The sequence below is a fragment of the Prionailurus bengalensis genome, chromosome D3 (assembly GCF_016509475.1).
Source record: "Prionailurus bengalensis isolate Pbe53 chromosome D3, Fcat_Pben_1.1_paternal_pri, whole genome shotgun sequence".
Taxonomy (NCBI): domain Eukaryota; kingdom Metazoa; phylum Chordata; class Mammalia; order Carnivora; family Felidae; genus Prionailurus; species Prionailurus bengalensis.
In genome coordinates, this window is record NC_057356.1 from 43,731,200 (window position 1) to 43,738,392 (window position 7,193).

Sequence of the window (7,193 nt, forward strand, 5' to 3'; positions counted from 1 at the left end):
AGTTGTATATTTGTTTTCTATTGCTACCGTAACAGATTATCACAAATTTAGTGGTTTAAGACAAAACAAATGTATCACCTTACAGTTCTGGTGGACAGAGACCAAGAATGGTCTCAGTCATAAGGTACTATGGGTGCCTGGGTGGCTCAGTCAGTCAAGTGCCCAACTTCAGCACGGGTCATGATCTCACAGTCCATGGGTTCGAGCCCTGCGTCAGGCTCTGTGCTGACAGCTCAGAGCCTGGAGCCTGCTTCGGATTCTGTGTCTCCCTGTCTGCTTCTCCCCCACTTGTGCTCTGTCTCTATCTAGCTCTCAAAAGTAAACAAACGTAAAAAAAAAAAATTTAAGACTGTACTCTTTCTGGAAGCTCTAGGGGTGAAACCAGTTTTTACCTTTTCCAGATTCTAGAGAATATCCGCATTCCTTGTCTCACTGAGCCCTTTCAGGAACAGCATCCATCCAACTCCTGCTTCCATCCTCATAGCTCTGCCTGTAACTCTAAGCCTCTGTCTCCTTCTTTATAAGGGCCCTGTGATTACATTGGTACCACCTGGATAATCTAGGGTAATCTTCTCATCTTAAAATCCTTTACTTAATCACATCTGCAAAGTTCCTTTTGGCATATAAGGTAACATATTCACGGGTTCAGGAGATTAGAACATGGATATCTTTGGGGGAGCATTATTCTCTCTACCACAGACTTCCAAAAAACCCCACTAAAACTAGCAAATATCCAATACACTTTCTTATAGCATCCATAATTTTTATATTCCTGGGTCTTTTTCCTCTACTAAATTATAAACTCAAGGGAAAAAATCTAAGCCTTAAATAATTTGGGAATAAATATATATTATCCAAATTATTTATTTTTATATAAATATATTTACATATGCATAAAATCCAAATTATTTCTATAAATCCAATATGTATACATATATAATGTTTCATGTATTTTTATATATTTATATCTATAAATATATCCTGAACAGTACTTTGCCTATAAAATGTGTTCAGCAGGTATTTCCTAAATGAATGCATGCCCTGCTTTTGGGTCAACAGATGAGGCAAATTATATTAGTGTGAATTTATGCTACTTAAACAAAGAGGCCGCAAAATTCAATAGCTTTAAGAAGACAACAGGTTATGGAAGGGGACGACAGGGGTGGGGGGAGGGGCGAAAGGAGGGAGAGCAATGGCTCTACTTTATGAGGTTGTTCAAAGACCAACATTCCATCCATAATGTTCATCTGCTGTCCCCAAAAATAGCGCTTCTCAAAGCTTAATGCAAATGTAAATCACCTGAGAGCTTGTTAAAATGCAGATTCTGGTTCAGTAGGTCCTGGATGAAACTTGAGATACTAACAGGTTTTAGGGAATCACCCTTTTGAGCAGCCAGGCATTAAGGGACTTGTCTTTTTCTACTTGGTTGAAGTTGGATTGCAGGCACATCTGGGTTTCAGCTCCCAGGAAGAAGAAATAGAAGGGGGAAAAACACAGGGCAGCCATTCCTTTTAAGCCAGAAGAATGGGAGGGATGTATATAAATCACTTCCAATTCACATTTCATTGGTGAAAACAGTTGTATAGCCTAGCTGCATGGAAGTCTGGGAAATGTAGTCTCTAACAGGACAGGGGTATTACTCAACCTTACACTCTACTATTATGCAAGAAGGAGACCAGCAATCTCTGCCATGCAAATGTTGGATTCTTTCGTAAGTAAGCTCCAAGCTTGGAAAGTTTTCTTAAAACACGTGACAAAATTCCTGGTTATTTATGATGTGGAAATGTTGGGGTTCAGAACTGACAGCCAAGAGAGAATTCTTGAGATGTCTTTGTTGCAAAAAGGTGGTTTTATTAAAAACAGGACTCAGTGGTCAGAAAGAGCTGCACTGAGGTTGTGAGAAGCAATTGATTATATACTTTCAACTTGGGAGGGGGTAGAGATAGCATAAGTCTCTAAGGAATTTTGGAAGCAAGTTTCCCAGGACCTTGAGGGGGCTAGCTATTGTTAGGAAAAGGTCATTTATTACTGTCTAATAAAACCTCAGTCATGAGACCCTTCAGATGTATATCAGTGGGCTGTATGCTTGGAATATGATTGCTAACATATATATTGGGGAGTAGAGATAAAGGAAGTTTCCAAAGGAATTTCTACAAGTTAAAGTAGACTTCCAGTATCCTGTAGGTCAGAATAATGTTAAGCTAAAGATTGCCTTTTGCCCTTGGCAAAGTATTAACATTGAGGCAGCTGAGTTCCTAGAAGAAGGTCACTCTCCCTATTTCAAGGACTTGTTAATGGGCTGTAAGCTGTAAAGTAATTTAATCTTTTCTTTTGCATTTGTTCCCCATATTAGTTTAGTTTTCTTGCCTGTAAAATGAAAATTATATTCTGTCTCTGAATGCTCTCATTGTTGTAAGATTTAAATCACTAGTTGAGTGCATATGTGTTGGGAATAATGACCAAATAGAGCTGATTTAGAACAGAGCAAATACCAGGTGCACTGATATGTTTATACATTTACCTCCTAGGCTAAGTTCAATTCCAGAAGTTTCAATTAATGAACCGAAATCAGAAGAAGCAAATGATTTGTAATCTTCACCCTCAAAAACTTTCTTTCAAAAACAAAAATCTCCATAACCAGACACACAAACAGTTCTGGCTCAATATTTCCCCACCTATCTACTCTACTGCAATTAAATTTGATTATGCTTGAATATACCGTGCTTACTTGCCTTCTGTTTTTTGTCCCCTTTCCCTACCTTGGAATCAAGTTCTCCCCACTTCCTTTCCACTTACATCTCACCCCATGATACATTTCTAAACTTCACAAACTGCAAAGTTTTCAGTCTCTTTGAGCAATTGCTTTTTGCATCATTCATTTAATATTTACGGTATTCTTTACATATATACATAACACATATATTTTATCCTTCCATCTAAGTTGTGACTACTTTGTACTTCCGTTAAGAAATACGTTATAGCGGGGGCACCTGGGTGGTTCAGTCAGTTAAGCAGCTGACTTTGGCTCAGGTCATGATCTCACCATTTGTGAGTTTGAGCCCCATGTCAGGCTCTGAGCTGTCAGAGCCTGCTTCAGATTCTGTGTCTCCCTCTCTCTCTGTCCCTTCCCCGCTCATACTCTATCTCTCTCTCCTCCCTCAGAAATAAACATTTTTTAAAAATAAAGAAATATGGGATAGTTAATTCAATTAGAGAATTCAGGATTATATTGTACTCTGAAATAATTAGATCACTCTCTGGGTCTTATCTACTTGGTGTCTGGAAAACAACTATAGCCATCTTATTCATCTCTGTGTGCCCTAGGTCTGGCACGGACCCAGCACAGAGTAGGCATCTTATGTATTTGCTCAATAATGGATTACATGTGTTGATGATAGGAATTCTGAGAAGAAAGAAAGTGCAGCAAGTGGGAGGCAGTTGGGGACAGAAAGATTCTAGAGAAAAAGCAAAAGCAAAACCTCAAAGCAATCAAATTCATTAATTTAACAATTATTTGTTGATTGTCTACTCATGGACCCTGCATTGCAGGAGCTCATAGCCTATCAGAAAATGTAGAAAAAATATTAAAATAAGTAGTAACTGTGAGGATAGGAAGCAGACAAACTAGAATAGAGCAGAAGACATATGCAAAGGGCTGTGTCAATAGACAATGTGAGGTGGGTAATATGGGATATAATTATAGAGAGCCTGGTGCCAGGATAAAAAATTTAGTTTCAGTTAAGTGGGATTTTCTATCTTCTTAAAGCCACTGGTCAACACAAACTAGAAAAGTAATACTGAAATTTTTATATGACAGACTTCCCCAAATTATCTCTCCTTTCAAAGCAAGGATTCCTGTGTGTCAAGGCAGAAAAGTCACTTCAGTATTTTTACTCTTACAATTAGTAAAGTAATACATATACAAGGTTTAAAATTCCAACAGTAGCAGGAAAATATTTAAAGAAGAATAAAACTCCAACTTTTCCCACTCCATCCCCATACTGGTTTCTCACAGGCAACTAACTTCATTCAGCCTTTTGTGATTTTAGAACTTCTGTTGGTCACCTCTGTAATTCTAAATAATATGCTTATAATCCTATTTGTTTATTTATCAAGTTTAAGCAATGCCTCTTGAATCCCCACTATAAAATACTAGGATGTAGCTTTTTGTAGCTCTTCTTCCCCTTCTCCCTCCTTCTCCCGATTGTTTATAGTTAAAAGTTTTAGTTATTTTATTGGTTACTTTAAAATCTGCAGGGGCGCCTGGGTGGCGCAGTCGGTTAAGCGTCCGACTTCAGCCAGGTCACGATCTCGCTGTCCGGGAGTTCGAGCCCTGCGTCAGGCTCTGGGCTGACAGCTCAGAGCCTGGAGCCTGTTTCAGATTCTGTGTCTCCCTCTCTCTCTGTCCCTCCTCCGTTCATGCTCTGTCTCTCTCTGTCCCAAAAATAAATAAACGTTGGAAAAGAAAAAAAAATTTTTAAATAAAAAAAAATAATAATAATAAAATAAAATCTGTAACCTACTGGGGCACCTGGGTGGCTCCGTTGGTTGAGAGTCCAGCTCAGGTCATGATGTCACTGTTCCTGAGTTAAAGCCCCACATCTGGCTCCCTACTGTCAGCACAGATCCCACTTCAGAGATCCTCTGTCCCCCTCTCTCTGTCCCTCCCCCACTTACACTCTCTCAAAAATAAACATTTAAAGAATATAAATAAAATCTGTAATCTACTTAAACCTCCATTTCTTGTTCCATGAGACCTTAGACCATTTCTTGACTGCAACTATACAAGATAAGGAAAGTAGAACTTCTGGCTTCCACTTTCCCTTTGTATCTCCTTTTTCACATTCTAACATTTTCAAGCCATACCACACTCTTACACAGTAAAAGATTATCAACAACAGAAACAACGAATATTATGGCATCAACAAGAAATGGACAAAAACGGGGGGTAGCCTCAGGGGGCTAGGGAACAAGAAAGAGGTGATGGCAATGAGTCTGCTCAAGATGATGCTACTCAGGTGAGTTAATTCTTTCATCATGTTTTAATATCAACTCAATAATTCTTTTAGTGTCCACTAAACTATATCATCTCCACCACCACTATGTAGGTGATGAACTCTCTTACTTAAGTAGTGTGCAACTTTAATATTTTTTTTCAGTGAGTTTCTGAGAATAGTGAACTCTTTTGTTCTATATTTGGCTCCAAATATCTTTATTTTAATTTTATTCTTGATAATAGCTGACTTGGAATTAGCAAATTGACAGTAATTTTCCCTCAGCATTTTGAAGATATTTTTTCATTGTCTTCTATCATCTAGTATTGCCAATGAGACTTTATTTTTTAGTTTAATTGTTGTTATTTTGTAAGTATTGTCTTTTCTTTCTGATAATGCTTAAAATTTACTCTTGTTCTTCATATTATGCAGTTTCATTATGATACCTCTGGGTGTGTATTTCTTTTAATTTATCCTTGTCAATACTAGGGGTGAACTTTTGAACTAAGGACTTATATTTTTTGATATTACCCATTCTCTCTTTTGGAATTACAATAGTAGTTTTGTTGAAAATTCTGTACCCTTCATTTCTCTTATTTGGTCTTTAATATTTTTAATCTCTTTATCTCTCTGTGGTAAAGTATATCTAAATACTCAGTACTACCTTCTGAATCATTTGTTCTTTCTTTAATTGTGTCTAGTCTACAGTTTCTCCCATCTATTATTTTATATTTTAATGATTATATTTTGCATTTTCAGGATTGCTTTTTAGGGTTTCTTTCATTATTTTTATCTTGACTTCTGTAATATTTGCCTAGTTTGTTTTCTATTTTATACTTTTTATAATTTTTAAAGTTTATTTATTTATTTATTTTGAAAGAGGCAAAGACAGCATGAGTGGGGGAGGGGCAGAAAGAGGGTGAGAGAGAGACCCCAGGCAGGCTCCACACTGTCAGCGCAGAGCCGGCTTGGGGCTCGAACCCACAGCATTGTGAGATCATAACCTGAGCTGATACCAAGAGTCAGACACTCAACTGACTGAGCCACCCAGGTGCCCCTGCCTATTTTGTTTCCATAATTTATTGGTATTTTTATTTTATTTTAAAAATGTTTATTTATTTATTTTGAGAGAGTGTGAGTGCATGAGGAGGGGAGGGGCAGAGAGAGAGGGAGTGAGAGAATCCCAAGCAGGCTCCAAGCTGTCAGCACAGAGCCTGACGCAGGGCTTGATCTCAAGAACCATGAGATCATGACCTGAGCCCAAATCAAGACTCAGATGCTTAAGCAACTGAGCCACCAAGATGCTCCTGTTAGTCATTTGAAAGAAGATAGGATTCTTTCACTCATACTAATTCTTTTGTTGTCGTTACTATTTTAATGGCAATTTATTATTTTGAAATAATTTCAAATTTACAGTAAATTTAGAAGACTGACACAGAAAACTCCTGTTCGCCCTTTTTCTCAGAGTCATCAATTGTTAACATTTTGTCATATTGCTTTATCCACCTATCAATCATCTAAATACACTTACATGATTTTTCTGAATCACTTGAGAGTAAGTTGCAGATATGACGTCTCTAAAGCCCTAAATACTTCAGTATATGTTCCCTAAGAACAGGGACACTCACTTAAATACCAATAGGACAATTACCAAAATCAAGATATTCAACATTAATACAATAATACTATTAACTAATGCATAGACTTTTTTCAAATTGTGTAAAATGTCCTTTATAAGCAATTTTTTCTAGTCCAGAATCCAATCCAGGGTAATGTATTGCATTTAGTGTTATGCTCTTTAATATCAAACAATTCCTCATCCTAATTGTAAAGTCTGTAAAGGCTTTTATATAAAATTAAATTCATCTAGAATAGAATCATAGTGCTAGTTGTGTAGAGCATAGTACGATGGACCTCTGTATTATAGTATCCAGACCTAACAAAAATTCAAAATTTGATTAATTGCTTAGTCTACCTTTTCTCCTCCTTATTTCCTTGCTAAAGAACCTCAGTTAGGCATCTTTAAAAATATGTGGGTTATTTTCTTATATAACCACAATGTCATATATAACCACAGTGTCACTTAACAAAATAACAATAATTTCTTGGAATCATCTAATAGGGAGACCATAATCAAACTTCCACAGTTAACTTTAAAGTGTTTGGGGGGGGCACCTGGGTGGCTGAGTTGGTTAAGTG